Raw genomic sequence first — 17,012 nt, forward strand, 5'->3', positions numbered from 1 at the left:
TCTCTCAGCTTCCTTTTAAAATAGCTTTCTTCTTACCAGTCTTTCATTAAACAAGAAACAAAAAACAAAACAAAAAAACAACATATGTGTTGGAGGGCAGGTCTAACACTTTCCCGATCACCTGATGAACCCAACCCAATATTGTTATATAACCTAATTCCCCTTCAAACATCTCCAAAACTTCTCTTGACATATTTGTTGTGTTGCTTGGTCTCCACAAGGTTGTTATCTAAAGTGAAAAGAATCTCTTAGGCTTTCACAGAAACAATTGATTTAAACTGAGATTAAATTACATATACGTAGACTCTACTCACCAGAGATGACTTAGATGACTTCTGAAGACAATTGGTTGCACTTAATTTAATTGGATTTGGAGCTTAAGGATAAGAATGCAAATGGTTGCCACACTGGTCAAAAAAACCCACAATGTTTAATCTACTACTTAGTTATTCCTCATTTAAGAATGCTTTATCACATAAAATCAGCATATTTTAAGTTCCAACTGTAATTAACAAAGTTGTTTCCACTTTCTCTGATCATCTGCAATCTTTGGCTCATCTTTCTCCATCCTTACCTTAACGTCTTAATACTTTCATTCTTCTGCTATGTTTTCATTCTGCTCTGTCCAGTTTAGCTGACTCCAAAAGCCCCTGCATTGTCTTCTTTCTTTCCTTTATTAATATTTTGCACTTTCTCATCCTCTAACACACTGCCAGGTTTCTCTGGCACTCTGCAGGATCCCTCCTTCAGACACATCGATCACTGCAGGGGGCCACAAACAGACTCACATCAGCCTCTTGTCTCGTCAGGAACCAGTTGGAACAGTAGCACTTGCAGATTAGAGGACCAGACAGTGTGTATCTTTGTAGTCTATTAACACATACAGAGTGCTACTGGGCTATCTCTACATTTACATCTCATGACAACCTGAGGTTATATAGATTGACAGAAGATACGCTGAGGTGTAGGCTTCTTTTTGAAGATGGTAGTCAATGAATGTTACGGATGCGATCGATTGTAAAACATTTAATGGATTTAGGTGGTTACAAAGCTTTTTGCGTTTGTAAATTTTATCTTTGACAACTTGTCATGCAAAAAAGAAAAATTGTGTCTGTAGGTTGTTGAAAGATTCTTTGCTTTTCTCCTAAAGTATACCTATTGCTAACATTCAAAGTGACTGCATCACCTCTTATTTCATTATTTTTTGTTTCTTCTAGATAGGAAGAGGATGCACATTAGTACAGTTTCAAGCACCTGTATGCCACTTATTTCTTACACCTAACTAGTCCTTGTGTGGACTTTATTTTGCTTTCAGAACCACCTTATTTTGTGGCATACATATAGTAAGGTGTCGGACATCAGACAGTTTTTGAAGGTTTGCTGGGTTCTCTTCCATGATGCAATTACCCAATTCCTCCAAATTCTAAAAATGCTGTTTGATCGGGTTTTGGTGGCTATGAGGTCATTGAAGTACTGCGAGCTCATTCTCCTTTAAAAAAAAAAAGAGTTTTTGTGTCAATAGTTTGACATAATTTTTTCCTCCAAGTATTTTGTGTTTTTACTTACTCTACCTGTAATATTTGGAGTGTGTGTATCATTAGTTGGATCTGTGTCTATTTCTGCCCTGTTACTTCAGTCAGTGCTTGACTATTCTGACTAGGTGTAATTACCCACTCTATGTAGTGGTCCTCCCGTTGGTCCCAGTCAGTCTGTGTCTCCCTTTTAGTCACACTCCTTTCAAAAAACTGGAATAGTCTGTCTTTCTGAATCTTGTTTGTCTCTGAAAAATAAACCAAATAAGCCGGTGAATGACAACCAAAACCATCAGAAAATCCCATTTTGACTTTACACTCAAGCTTCTTTTTGTTTTGTTCATATGCCATACATTTGAAACCAAACTTTTTATTTTCGACAGATCTGGCCTTTTCCCGATGAAAAAGAAATTTGTTTGTTTCCCCGGTTCTCTTACAGTAACACTTGTTTCTTATGACTGTAGCTGTCCTGGCTCCATAAGACCATAGCTCTTTGGGTAAACCTGACTCGATCAGCATGCAGCGGACCATTTCAAATATTGCAAGACAATTCTCTCAGCAGTCCCATTTTGATGGGGAGAGTAGGGAGCAGACCTCTTCTGCTTGATCGCATTGTCTCTCAACAATGACTGGTACTCCTTTGATGCAAATTCTGTCCCGTTGTTAGACCTGAGGTGCTGTGTGTGCCAAGAACTGCTTAGTTGCCTCAACTGCCTTGTTTTTGTAAAGTTCACAAAGGTAGCATCAGAAAAGTCATCAGTCGAAGTGAAGGCATACTTGTACCTTTTAAATTACTCTGGCGAAATAGGTCCACCCAGGTCTGTATGTACTTGCTCTAATGGCTCTTTGGCCCTCACATCACTTTGTCTGTTTTTGCTTTGTGAAAATTCACCCTCTAGACCAGAAACTGGTTCAGGAAAGGGCAATGTGACTGCAGGCTTTCTTTCCAACCAAGCAATAGCACACCGGACTCCAGTCATCTCATCAAGTGTTAAGACTGGACTCACTTGATGAGATGACTGGAGTTTGGTGTGCTATTGCTTGGTTGGAAATAAAACCTGCAGCCACACAGCCATTTCTGAAACCAGTTTGAAACCCCTGCTTTAGACAAATTTCTCATTAAATGGGCCTGAAAGTTGTGTCTTTGATTTTCATATCATTTAAAACTGTTTCAAGTTTTAGAATATCATCATAGTTGCAATGGCCCATTATCTCATGCCATATTTTTAGATCCAAAGATAAATTCCAGGAGTCCTGCATCCACTGAGAGGTTGTTTTGTGGGTATCCAGGAATCATGAGTTAATCTGTGAGCTTGACACTCACAACTTTCCCATCACAGTCGGTTAGCTTGATCTATGCCTCTCCTTTCCTCGGGACACTGCTGGTGATCCGTGTTCCATACACCAGCTGCATGATGTGGTTCTTGAGCTGGAAAGTCTCATCAATTTGATGAAAACGCTCTCGTCAGTCATGATGTGTGCACCGCTGTCCACCAGTAAACCTTGCTGCTGTGTGCTGTGTGAAGCACGAATATCTCTTTTTTTTGTGGTTTTATGCCTGTCCTTATCACGAACAGTCTGTTGTCCAGTGTCTGTAATCGCAGCCACCTTGTTACTGTTTTGTGCATTGGTTAGTCAGACACAGAGGGCCAGCCAGGAAATTGAGACCAAGATCCATATTCTCTGTGAGACCGATCCCAATAAGTGGGCCAGTCAAATCTCCTGGGTAGAACATGCCATTAACTCTGCTACCTCTAGCACTACTGGGCTCTCTACATTTTTGTTGTTTTTGGTTTTCAACCACCGGTGTTCACCATCCATAAGAAGGAGTCTAACATTCCCTCTGCCTGCCTGTCTGCTCTCAGCTAGAGAGCCCATTTCTAAGGCCTTAATTGGTCGAGCCAAAGCTGCCTTCACAGGGTTGCTGCACCCAATTAGCAGGTGGGTCAGAAGGTTTGGCTTCCCTCAAGGTTCCCGTGGAACTCTGGTGGGACAAACATCATATGTGGAAGAAGTTGGAAACAATCTGATAACTACAGATGGGATGCAAAAATATCTCTGGGGTCATATCATTGTGCATATTTTGCATTCTAGTTTTCTTATTTCACAAAATGAAATAAAGATACAAATTTTTGTGAGAATCAGTTGGGAATGCCCAGGCCAGGTGACATTGCCTTGATGTATCTCACTGTCCTCCTTTTTGGAAGTTTCAGTAAAAATGTTTTATTAGTCTCCTTCTTGATTATCTGCTTGTTTATATCTGTTTTCCTGTTTTTTTTTTTCTTGCTTCACATGAGACTGATAAGCTATCACATTGGTTTTGGTGGGCTTGGTTTGAGCTGCTTGACGTATTTCTGACCTAAGAAAATTTGTTAATATGGTCTGAATTCTGGAAGAGAAAATAAATTCAGGTATCCGTTGAAACCGCTGCTAGATCCAGACTCTGGTACAAACTGGAAGGAAACCTGTGTTACAGTGGAACAAATAAGACTCAATATCAGACGACATTTGCGGTTGAAAAGCAGCCCTGCAGTGTGCATGTGTAAATCAATACAATGCTGTATCATCATTTATTAGATTAACCTTTCTTAGTTACTCTTTGGATTATATATTGCTTTCATGTTGTACACTTAAACAGAACCGTGCCCTTTCAAAATGCTGCCTTGCATGTTTAACACTGCTGGCAGCAAACTCAAATTCTATGCATAACAGGTAGTGAATATGCACCTCGATGACTTACTGCTTTTTATTCAGAACTTTCTGACAACCAGCTGAAAATCTCTGGGACTTCCCTGTGTAAGACTAGATTTACCTTGCTTTCTGAAACAGAACCTGGAAGTGAAGATAAAACACAATCTTATGGAGCACCAGTGTTTTCTAACAGATAAAACATTATTGATAATCCCTGATCCACAACACAGGGGACTGGCTGACATTTAGCTCACACAGGCCCGAAATTAACTTTATTAAAGACAGAGGAGGAGTACGTAAAGGCTGTCTCTTATGTCCAAAGCTAATGAAACAGTTCTTTATCCAGGGTAAGGGTAGTGTCTTCTATCACTTGATTGGCCCTGTACAAAAACTGCATGGGGTCCAAGTGGTTGGACCACTGAAAAGATGGATTTTTTTACTCAACAGAAACTCCATCAATGTGTTTATTGCAGATATAACAGCTATGTATCACCATTATTTTGATGTTTTATGCTAAGGTACAACAAAAAACATTTTTAGAACAGTGCTTTATTTTTTTTTTACAGTTAGAAACTACTTATCTACTAGTATATCACCTGAGGAACATTCCCATGATGAAAGGACTATTGTACCATTGTGATCTAGAAATCACTTCATGTATTTATCTTAGGTCCAACTGATAACTCAAACAATCTCCTGGCTTAAAAGAACTGAATCAGCTTACAGGAAAATATAATAAAGATTTGTTGTCTGTAAGATGTTTTGAGTTAAGATTAAACATATGTACATGCAGGACATTTTTTAACATGTCACTGCTGAATGAGAGGACTTGAGCATTTTCCAAAGACCAACGTTAGAGCCAGGTAGACATGAAGCCTCTCACAGAATGTCTATGCTGATTTTTAATGCGTGTAGACTTCTTTTTTTTTTTTTTTAACAGGTTAACAATGAGTGTAGACTTCAAATCAGAGTTGCATGCACTAAAAATTGATTTTTGTCTAAAGAAGATCTACATGTTGACCAATAAGATGTTTTACCAAAAGCACCAAAACATGTTAATATTGAAATATTTCTAAATTTTTTACTTAGTTAGGAATACTCTGATCTTTATATTGGAGATACCAAACAACCTCTCTCCACAGACGCATGTCTCAACACAGGAGAACTAATTCCTCTGGACAAGACTCTTCTGTCACTCTTCTGTCTATGTTCATCTACACCTTAAGGGCAGGTGACACTCGTTTGTGGACCCCCCTCTGAAGACACCCCCCACTGGCGGAAGTTTTGAAGATGTAACTTCCTGTTTCAATGTTCAATGTTTACCGGTAGCCCAGGGCCGCATAGGCTAGATACTAATGTGCTTCAAGCTGAAGGCTACGCTAACGTGCAACCAAATCCCCTCGGAGAAGTCTGCTCTCACTGGACCAAGTCAGAGTGCCTTTTTCCCTGGGATTCAGATGGAGCTGAATGCAATGTTTTTATTCTTTCTGCGATCCAAACTAAGTTGAATGCAGGGTTCCTGAATCCTGCTGCAGTAGAGACAAACAGCTAATCCACCTCTGCTAATCAAAATCTAAATGCCGAACAACGGGGCCCCTATCGCTGTTCGCCAAAGGAGCCGTTAGAAGCTGCCAAACCCGTGACTGCCTGAGACGGAGATGGACTGAGCAGCTGCTAGGGTGACCAGACATGTCCTACTTTTCATACTTAAAAACAGTATCCGGGGGAATTTCAAAATCGTCCCGGAATTTTGGTCGACTACAGTGCAGCAGAACTGAGGCTGGCTCCTGACTCGGACCAGCCGGAGCTCATGGCTCGGTTCGAATGCCCGGTCCGGTCCAGTCAGCATTCCTGAGTCATTCATTATTCTACCCCATAAACTGAATGAAACTTCACTATTTTAACTGCAGTTAACATCTCTGCATCAGGGTTTATTTTTTTATCTGCTGCTGTTGTTTTTAAAGGACACTTTCAGACGCATTAAGCCTTAAGCTTCGAACATCCCTCAGACTTTTAAACCTCTCTTTCCGTTTTATTTCTTTATTTTTGCTTATTTTCAGTAGTGTTCAGTGTCTACTAAGTTAATAGATATAATACTATGTGATTGTAGCTAATAAAGGTACCATTGTATTTTAACCTGTGGTCTTGGTGTTTATTTTACACTGAACGATCATTCAGGCTGGATTCACTCTTCTTTTTGTACCATCTGAATGACTAGAGACACATTTATTTGGTTGGTGATTAATAAATCTGCTGCTAGCCATAGTCTAAATTATTAAATTGGTGAAAGACAACTGAATTTTTAACATCCGTGTCCAGGAGTATAACTTTTTATGTAAGATACAAAAAAACCTGGTCAGTAAGCAAATTACAGCTATAATCCTTGAATTGATACTAATGAATTAGTTTTACCCTTGATTTGAATGACCTATTAATTAACTATAACTTCCAGTTCTAGTTATTTAATATATACATAATCTTCTGGTAAACTCTCACAACAGGTGTGAAGGAAGTAATTTACAACTCTCCTTTCAGAGAGACCAGAGGCATTGTTTTACTAAAGGGTGGACTTGTTTGCAATTTGCATATTTTATCAGCTATAACAAAGCTTTTGTTTGGCAACTATGTAAAGCTTGGCTCAACTCGGGGGAAAAAAGTCCAGTGGTTTGTTTTTTAACTTCTTTTTTAATTTTTATTTTTATTTTGAGGCCTTAATTTCAGCTTGTATAGCCTACTTCTACTATGCAACATCTGTCCCCAGAAGAAAGAGACAAATTAACTGCTAAATGATGTATAACAATAAATACAATAAAATAACCTGATAGATATGAAAAAAAATCTTATAGTGTAGTTATGCAGCAATTAGAAAATTAGTTGTTAAAACAATATAACGTTGGTCCTGATTCTGTTTACATAGTTTGTGTTTTAGCCTGAAAATGACATAATAGCACGTCATTGAGCCCTATTGCACATGACAAAACAAAGCTTATTGGTTGAGAGCTGCAGCTAGCACTTTACCACAGCTGTTTGCGCTGAATAGAAATGACAAACATCTAAGCCAATGCTAATTTTCAAAGAGAGATGTTTTTAAGAGCACCGGCATGCTCACTCATTATTATCACAGCAGTATGCCAACTCATTTCAAGCTTCACTTTGACAGTGAAGAGGGGAATTTACATCAACCAAACGTTCTCTGTTGTCCTTCAATTTACTCTCCCGCACTCTTTCTTCTTTCCCTCTTGACCTTTCATGGGACCTTTAATCAAAGCAGAGGTACAGCTCCCTGGAGCTGCTGCTAACTAGCAAATCACACATCCTGACAGTGCTGCAGGGATTTGTTGGGTCTGAAAAGTCGACGTCCGCCTCTTAATCCTGCAGCAGGGAGCTGAATAATGCATGCTGATTCCCTGATGTGGAAAACGACGACAATGACAGTGATGATTCAGCCTGAAATGGGGCACTTTAATAGCTTAGCGTTACAACAAACGGAAACAAACAAATAAAGGAGAACATTATACTGAAGCATGCAAATTGAACCCTTTCAGCATGCCAGTGTTTTAAACATGGATAATGTAGGGGAAGGGGTACTCGAATTGTTTTAGATGTTGAGGCACATCTATCTGGTCCTTCAGTTAGAGAGAAAAATCTGTGTAAAAAAAAAAAACGTTTTAACCTGAACTGTAAGTTATGTGTATAGGTGAGATTCAAAGTTGTTCAGATATTAGGACTTAACAAAGTATGAAACAAAGGCTTCAACAGATCTATGATTAATGTTATAAGAATTTTATATGAATTGAGGGAAATTTTGACTTGAAATGACAACAGGACAACCTGGACAAAATTCCTCTTAATATTACACATCTGCAACCCATCTATGTAGTCTGATTCAACAATGAAAGCTTCATTAGTTGCATTATCTGTTAGGACTCCAGTTTGTGTGTTTTTCTCTCTTCACCACCAGGTGGTGCCCTGTCCTCGTTAGGCCTCCCTGCGGCTCGTTGGATCATTACTGGAGGAGTATTTGAGCAGTGGACTGTCACTACCTCGACGCCAGAGAGTTTGCCAGTTTTGGGTACTGTAGCCAAGATTAGCTGAGTCTAACCTAAACTTTGTTTCTCTGAGTCTTATCTAGTTTTTGTCTTTGCTCTTTGGCAGGAAGCCTTCCTAAGTAACTGGATACCTGGACCTTCTCCCCCTGGAAGGATTAACTGAGAACACACTGAGCAGGGGAATACCTCCACATGATCCGTTCAAGTCCCCTTCGGAAATCCAAGTGACAGTCCGCTCCTTTACTCCTATGGGTCCAAGGCTTATCTATCTGTCTGCCCTCCAACAAGTTCCCTGTTCACTGGATTAACCCCCACAAGCTGGATTCAAGGATTGACAAGAGCCCCCTCAAAAGTGAGTCCATCTCCAGTAATATTCAAACCTCTGTCAAATTTCCTACGGTCCCTGAACTGATCACTGTGATCTCCCCTTCAGACTTTCCAGTTCCGGTTCAACAGTCCACTTAGTTACAGATCCAACTTCTGTAAATCATGTACATTTAATAAACCTGTTAAAATGTTTCCCTTGGTCTCTGAGTGGTTCTCTGCAGGTGGTTCAGATGGCTTAAACCAATCATGACATTATCTAAGATAAGAAAGCTGAAGTATGTCAGTTTTGGATGGTAATGCCATGTTTCATGTTAGAAGCTCAGCTACAAGTCAAGAGAAATTTTAAATAAGTTCAAAGATCAGATTTTTTGACTGACAGCTAAAGACCATCAGCAAATCTTAATGGCAGGAGCCAATGAAAATTCCATTTTTACTTGAAGGCGCATTCTTTAAAGTTGTAGGGAAATCATATTTAAATGTCTAATCATTCTGGCTTAAACGTGTATATAAATGTACTCTTTATCAGACCATACTTTTCCAAAATGTAGAAAATTTCTGTAAAAAAAAGAAAAAATGTCTTTAAATCTGTGGGGTTATTTGTTCTCTTATGCAGCCCAGTTAGTTATACGTCAGCTTGTACGCCTAAATTCGGCCAATCATATATCAACGTTCATCTGTCTATCCAATTTTTTCGGTCATAGCATCTTGATTCATATGTTGCAGCTAATATACGCAACAGTTTAAATAAGAATCATTTACTTTCCCAGTGAGTTCTGTCCAAGTGTTCAAGGGGATGGACGTCTGTGTCTTCAGCAGGCGTAGAGCTAACAGAATTGGCAGCGTTGTGAGGCAAGGGCTCAAACATGTAAGGCTGTAAGCCTTCTACACCAAACCAAGCTTGCATGTTTCCGCTGTCCATAGCGTTCCTTGACAGTGTCGTTGCAACAATCCCGCCTCTTCATAGACCAATCCACATTCACTTTATTCTTGTGTAAAGTCTTACACCATTCGGAAGAATTCGGAAATGCAACAGTTGGAAGGGCTGTTTCCCAATGACTTTAAAGTCCAACTGCCTCAGGTCTGTAGGCTACTCCAAGACCTAAACCACTGCTTGACTCCCCAAAACACAAAAATTTAGTTTATTACTCAAATAAAAAGACATGCAAGATTTTAGCAGTCTTAAAAAATAAAAAAAATCTTTGATGCATCTTCTGTCACCTTCATACGCTTAGAAATAACCCCATAATGTGGCAGAGCTAGAGGGGAGACAGGGGAGGAACTGGACCCCCATGAAATGTTATTCCCTGACCGTAGATTGACGTGTCACAGCACTACGTAACTTCTTTACCTTACCTTACCTTAAACTGTTAATAATTAGAATAAAAAAAACAAGAAAATTTCATAAATTTTGCAACAATAACGGTTTACATGGTAAGATTCGAAACAGCCTCTACTTCTACAGCACTATTTTACTTCTGCTTATATATTTTATTATGCATTCAGAAACACATTCACACAAACTGTATACCTAGTTGTGTATTAGATTCTTTTTTGTGGTAATGCTAATAAATGGTGAATAAGACACAAATGTTATGCCCTTTTTGTCGGACGTACTTTTTGGTCAAAAAAATCTATTTACTATCATATCGCTTCTGCTTTTAATTATGATTGCTCATCTTTATGTACTTACTTTTAAAAGAAAAGGCTAAATGCGGGTCTTATCTTAATTACGCCTTAGAAGCTGTTTTCCAATTTTAGATTTTTAGTAATAGCCTAGACTCACTTAGACTAAATGCCTCAGTTAGTAAGAAACTATCTATTTGAGAAGCTGTCTATTTTGTGAGTGAGAACATTTCCCTTAAGTAGATTGAGAAAACCTTGGTGATTCAGAACAGGCAGGAATATTGGCAACTCTCTATGTGTCCTACCTTTCAAGGGATTTAATAAAATGCTGGCTAGAAACTAAACTTGCAAATGATCAAGAAAGCTTTTCTACCCCTTTGGCTCCTCAACAAAGTCCAGCTCCACCACTGCACTACAGTGATACCACAGCTTCTCAACAGTCTGGCTACTTAATGTCGTGCTGCTAAGCCTAGCTACTACTCCCGCCTTCATTGCTTCCTACTACTGTCACAGCTACTGCCCACAATCCCCAATGCTACTACCGCTTTTTGTTGTGGCTTCTCCTTATTTCATGGTGCAATATTGCAACATATTGACTGAAGTATAAGGGCAAGATCTAATACTGCCTGCTGGGGCGAAAATCCTGCTTTTGCAAGGTTCTTTAGCAGATTTATGTGTACAAGTATGAGCACAAGAACGTGGTATTAGGGCTGTTAGGGATATTGGTGCATCCCTGACTCCAGCATCTTCTTTTCAATTGAGTTAAATTCAGCTTATTTATATAGAGCAAACTCACAACACATGTCATCTCAAGACACTTTACAGTTCACCAGATCATACAGTCAAATTGATTCAAAGTTTTCTATATAAGGAAAAGCAGTTGATTGCATCGACTCATTGACTCGAAGGCAATCCCTCACACTAGGTATGCTTGTAGAGACAGTGTAGAGAAAAAACTACCATTTAACAGGAAGAAACCTCCAGCAGAACCAGGCTCAGTGTGAGCGGCCATCTGCCGAGGCTGACTAGGGTTCAAGGAGACAGAAGCAGAGATACAAAAGGCAACTGTAAAAGGCGACCCCATCAGAAAACCTTCATGTATCTGTTCTTATCAATGCAATCTTTGAATAAACTAGGCTATCACAGGTTTGTTAAACATTTTGAAAAATCACATGAGTTGAGCTCCACACTTTATAGCTACCAATATATATCTTGAACTTCAGGAAGAACCGGCCTAACCACGCTTCACGGTCATCAACAGACACCCTTACCTGGAATGTAAACACCACCTCACTGATCAAAAGGGCACAGAAGCGCATGTACTTCTTGCGGAGGATGAGGAGAGCTCACCTGCCCCCACCCACCCTCACCACATTCTACAGAAGCACCATAGAGAGTGTTCTGACCAGCTGTCTCACTGTGTGGTGTGGAGGCTGCAGTGCCTCAGACTGGAAGGTGAGAAGAGTAGTAAGAGAAGCAGAGAAGATTACCAGGGCTCCTCTTCCCTCCATTAAGACATTTCATCTCAGCGCTGCATGTCCCGAGTCCTTAACATTATAAATGACCCCTCACATCCCCCCACCATGGACTGTTCGCCCTGCTGCCCTCAGAACAGTTTCTTCCACACTGCTGAATGTTGTGTAAAATGGGTTATTTTATTTATAAAATTAAAAAAATGTAAATACACAGTCATATGTTTATATTACTATTTTTCAAATGTATTTATTATTGTTTTCAAGGCTGCACTTTAGAAAGTGAAATTGTCTAGAGCTGTTTTAAACAAAATTTCTTTTTGTTTACACTCGTGTGTACAAAATGACAAAAATAAATCTCTCTAAGTATCGTGTTTACATCTGAGAGGAAGAAGTAAAAGAAGAATCCTTGTTTGCGATTGCCCATTGAGCGATTTGCCCACGACGGCTGGGAGAAAATCAAACATGTTTGATAGTCTCCCGACCTCACGATTCCTGATTGGGAGGTGTTCGTGAGAGGCTGATCGACCCTCGTTACCCTCTGTACACTACATGACGCACATTTTCTGTTTCATGATCAGGCCGACTTTCAGCCTGATCGGAAAATTCTCGCATGGTTGGAAAATTGCCCCGAAAAGGGCAAAAAAATCGCAGTGTATGCCCGGCTTAACTCTCTGAATGCGTGTCTGACCTTTTTATGATTTCTTCAGCTAAGAACATTTAACAGTCAATTCTAGATGGTCAGAAAATTATTAAATATAAAATAAAGCAGGATCAGTATTAAAGCTGGTCTGTAAGTTTTTAAAAATCACTTTTTTGCCATATTGGCTAAAACTGTCCCTATGCCCAGACAGCAGTACATGTGATATGTAACCTGTGAAAGAAACTGATTCAATTGGTACCGCCTACTGCCTGTATTTCAATCTGGAAAGAATAATTCGGGACGAGTCAAAACAACCAATCACAGCCAGAGGAGCGTCTGATGGAGTGTCAATCACAGCTCACACACGCTGAATCCCGCCCCCCCCCGCCCCCCTTTCTGGTCGCATGCGGTAGCCGCGCAGATGCTGTGAGAGGGGTGGAGCTTGGAGGTGGGGCATGAGTGAAGCAGAGAGGGTGGGGGAGTGGCGTGAAACCTGTTTTTTTCAAATTTTCAGTCGAAGTCTGCTCTCTCCTCAATGTTACAGACTGCAGCTTTAATAAGTGCAGCACCATCTGTAAAGTGGATTTAAGCTGAGGCAAAGACATCACACACAGTAGTGAAAAGAAATCCAAAAAAATTGAATATAACATTTAGAAAATTATGCTGCCTTTTTAAATTCTGAAGTAAAAATCAGGTCAGGAACATAATAACAGCTCATTATGGCCGGATACTTGCGGGAAGCTCATTTTGTGTTTCATGATGCAAGTGCAGGGGGTTGACTTTGTTGGAGGTTGACTTTGTGTTGAAGTGAGGGGGAGTGAAGGTAAGGGTGGGAGCAGTATTAGTCATCCACTTTCACTGCTGACTCTCCCAGCCAGCGTGTGCATTTGGATTCAAACCAAGCCTTTTTTTTAAAACACAGTGAAACCCATATACTTAGATATTCCTGTATTTTTCTTATTTTGCACAAGCATGCACAGCGCCCACATCAGCAGGAGCTATATCACGACTCTTTGAATGCGGCATTAGCCCAACCATGCACCACTGCCCTAACTGTAAAGGAGTTATGCAACTCTGTTTCCTCAATGTAAAGTGCCCATCCTACAGTGACTTTCATCTTTGAAGGCTGGAGGAGGAACTGATGCTCATACTAGAAAACACCAGTGCTGTAATACAGTTTGGTCTGCACCGTCATCACTGTGAAAAGGCAGTAAATAGCGCAAGCATGCACGTCTCCGTGTTTGTGTGTAGAGACAGTTGAAGACAGATAATAGAGAGTAAGGCTGACCAGCAGTCTAATGCAAAAACATATCAAACCAACTAAATGATGCAACAGCATACAGTTGTCCCATTGTGCTTGGCTGGAAGATGAATGAAGTCAGATGTAGAGAGGCAGTCAATGAAAATACACACAGACATTTCATCTGTATTCTAATCATGTGGGGTGATTCATAAGGAAGGCAAAAAAAGGAAAGAAATTAAAAGCAATCAAGGCAAGAGGATTTGAAAGGAGTAGCTGTGTGTGCACATGCATGGTTAGTGTTAAAAGAAAGCAACAGACCCTTCCCTATCATTTTGAATTATGGGTTATCAGCAGAAAAAAAGATGAAAAAGATGGGATGAGCGACAGAGGTGAGTAATAATGAGACAAGAACAAGACTAATATTCTTCTTTAGGACAGGTTCTTGGGAAAGCTTAGAGATTTTGTGCATTTAAAGGTTAACTCAAGCAAATTTTCCCTTCTAGAACCATAAAAATATCAGGAAGAAAACCTCTTTGGTGGTCAGGATTTGTAATGTTGAAAGATGTGGTCATTTTTTGATCGGGGTTACATTTAAAGCAGTGGTGTTTTGTTTTGAGAAGATCCTGAACCAGTTAATGACGTGAAGTAAAAAACAGAATTTGGCATCACATTCTGTGTGCTGAACAGATTCTTTCACAATTTTATGTCTAATATATTTAATTTTGTCACTTGAAAGAAAAGTGATTCAAAGTGTTAACAAGCATCTACAATTATAATAGTTTTGTACATTTATCAAAAGTTAGACAGAGGCAACCAGGGCCATCTTTACAGCCCTAATACATAATAGGGTGCCGTCTCAGGAGCCAAAACACGTGCTAAAGTGCCCTGTCTTAAACGAAAACGGTTGCTAAGGTGCTCTCTCTGGAGCCAAGACACATCCTAAAGTGCCCTCTCTGGAGCCAAAATGTGTGCTAAAGTCCGTCTTTGGAGGGAAAAGTGTGCTATAGTGCCCTCTCTGGAGTGAAAACACTCGGTAAACTGCCCACTCTGGATGGAAAAGTTGGCCCTCTCTGGAGCCAAAACTCATGCTAAAGCACCCTCTCTGTAGCTAAAATGCAAGCCAAAGTGCCCTTTCTGGAGCCAAAACTTGTGCTAAAGTACTCTCTCTGGAGCCAAAATTTGTGCCAAAGTACCCTCTCTGTAGCTAAAATGCAAGGTAATGTGCCCTCTCTGGAGCCAAAACTTGTGCTAAAGTGCCCTCTCTGAAGCCAAAACATGTGCCAAAGTGCCCTCTCTGCAGCCCAAATGTGTGCTAAATTGCCCTCTCTGTAGCTAAAATGCAAGCTAAGGCGCCCTCTCTGGAGCCAAAACTCATGCTAAAGTGGCCTCTCTCTAGCTAAAATGCAAGCTAAAGTGCACTTTCTTGAGCCAAAACTTGTGCTAAAAGACCCTCTCTGGAGCTAAAATGCAAGGTAATGTGCCCTCTGTGGAGCCAAAAATTGTGCCAAAGTGCCCTCTCTGTAGCTAAAATGCAAGGTAATGTGCCCTCTCTGGAGCCAAAACATGTGCCAAAGTGCCCTCTCTGCAGCCAAAACATGTGCTAAAGTGCCCTCTCTGGAGCCAAAATGTGCTAAAGTGCCCTCTCTGGAGCCAAAACATGTGCTAAGGTGCCCTCTCTGGAGCCAAAACTTGTGCTAAAGTGCCCTCTCTGCAGCCAAAACGTGTGCTAAAGTGCCCTCTCTGGAGCCAAAACATGTGCTAAGGTGCCCTCTCTGGAGCCAAAACTCGTGCTAAAATGCCCTCTCTGCAGCCAAAACATATGCTAAGGCACTCTTTCTGGAGCCAAAGCCCATGTTAAATTGCCCTCTAGGTAGCCCACGCATATGTTCAACTTTTACATCACTATAACTAAGAGCTTATTAACACAATTGCAAGAGGTGGATAATTCAGGTCTAAAAAGAAAAAAAAAGCCCAGTTTTCCTCCATCCTGTACACTTAGCAGGTGATTAGCCTCAAATCTGTGTTGTGGAGCTGGAAATGCAAATAGTTGAAACCGAAGGGCAACACCTCTGGCAACAATGGGAAACATTTCAAAAAACAACGGAGATGCACTGAACTTCAGTAATTCGAGGGAAGTTAGCTATGTAGTCTAACATTGCCTTAGATGTTAGCAGAGCATCGCAGTAAAAGTTGATATTTAAGTTACTCTAAAAAGTGTCTTTGATCATGTCAAAAAAGGTTAACATCTATAAACATTATATATCAGTAAACTTGATGTGACTGAAATAGACTCTAGATAAAAAGAAAACATTTCCCATGGCTAAAAACAGAACTACAATATGGTGTAAAACCTCTCAATCAGTATGCTTTTTCGTATTGGTTGTCTATTTTGTGAAGTAATTACCAAAAGTATTGAGTCTGCCATAGATCTGCCCATATGGGCTGCCAAGCACTTCTGCCGAAAACTGGACGCCCTCACAACCTAACCGTCTTGGGCTGTGTCCAAACATCCGCCCTATTCACTAGATCCCTCAATCACTCTATAGTGAACTTTATAGAGAGCTAATTTAACTGACCGTACGGACAGATGATCTCTACTTTTCGCTTCACGATGGTCACATAACTCCGCCTCCACCGTGCCTGCGCTATCTTTGTTATTAGTCACTTCTGTAGGGTAGCGACAGTCTATGGACACAGCGAGCTGCATTTTGGGATATATCTGCTCGTCTAGTGACCATGGATTGTCACTACCTTTCATGGTGCATTGTGGAAATTTGGTGTGCACTACTTTTTCATCCACTAGACATTCAGACACTCATTTAAAATAGTGAAATCATTATATAATGCTCTTTATTGGCACTGTATAGGGTGGGCATTCGGACAGTGTTGGTCTCCTGCTGGCAATACTATCCTATTCAATTGTAACTAATCTCTGCAGAGAACTTTTACTCTTTGGACCACTGTTTTCCAACTTTGAGCCTTGCTTTCACAGTTTCATGTACTTAAGCATCCTTCAATTTGGCAGAAACATGGATGCCTCTTCAGCTTTTGCTCCCGCTTTAGTGAATAACAATGTATTGCATTCAGAGCACACTTATGTCTTATCCCTCTTGGCATCCAATATTATCTTACGCTAAAAGGGCATAATAATTTTCTATGAAGACCTTTGTATGTAACTAGAATGAGCTATTGGGTAGAAAATTGTGAAGTCATAGTACGTGACTAGGCCCTTTTAAATCAGACAAGGAGCTGTGGGAGGTAGAAGGGTATTGCAATCTAAAACGAAGATAGAAACTGTTTAAATCTTTTATGAATGGTAAATAGACTATACTTATAGCACCTTTACAATTTACAGGTTTCCAAACACTTTATGCTACATTCAGTCATTTATAAGCATAGCTGACAGTGGTAAGCGACTTTGAAGCCATGACT

The sequence above is a fragment of the Cyprinodon tularosa genome, unplaced genomic scaffold, assembly GCF_016077235.1.
Source record: "Cyprinodon tularosa strain WSP-4 unplaced genomic scaffold, ASM1607723v1 ctg482, whole genome shotgun sequence".
Lineage (NCBI taxonomy): Eukaryota > Metazoa > Chordata > Actinopteri > Cyprinodontiformes > Cyprinodontidae > Cyprinodon > Cyprinodon tularosa.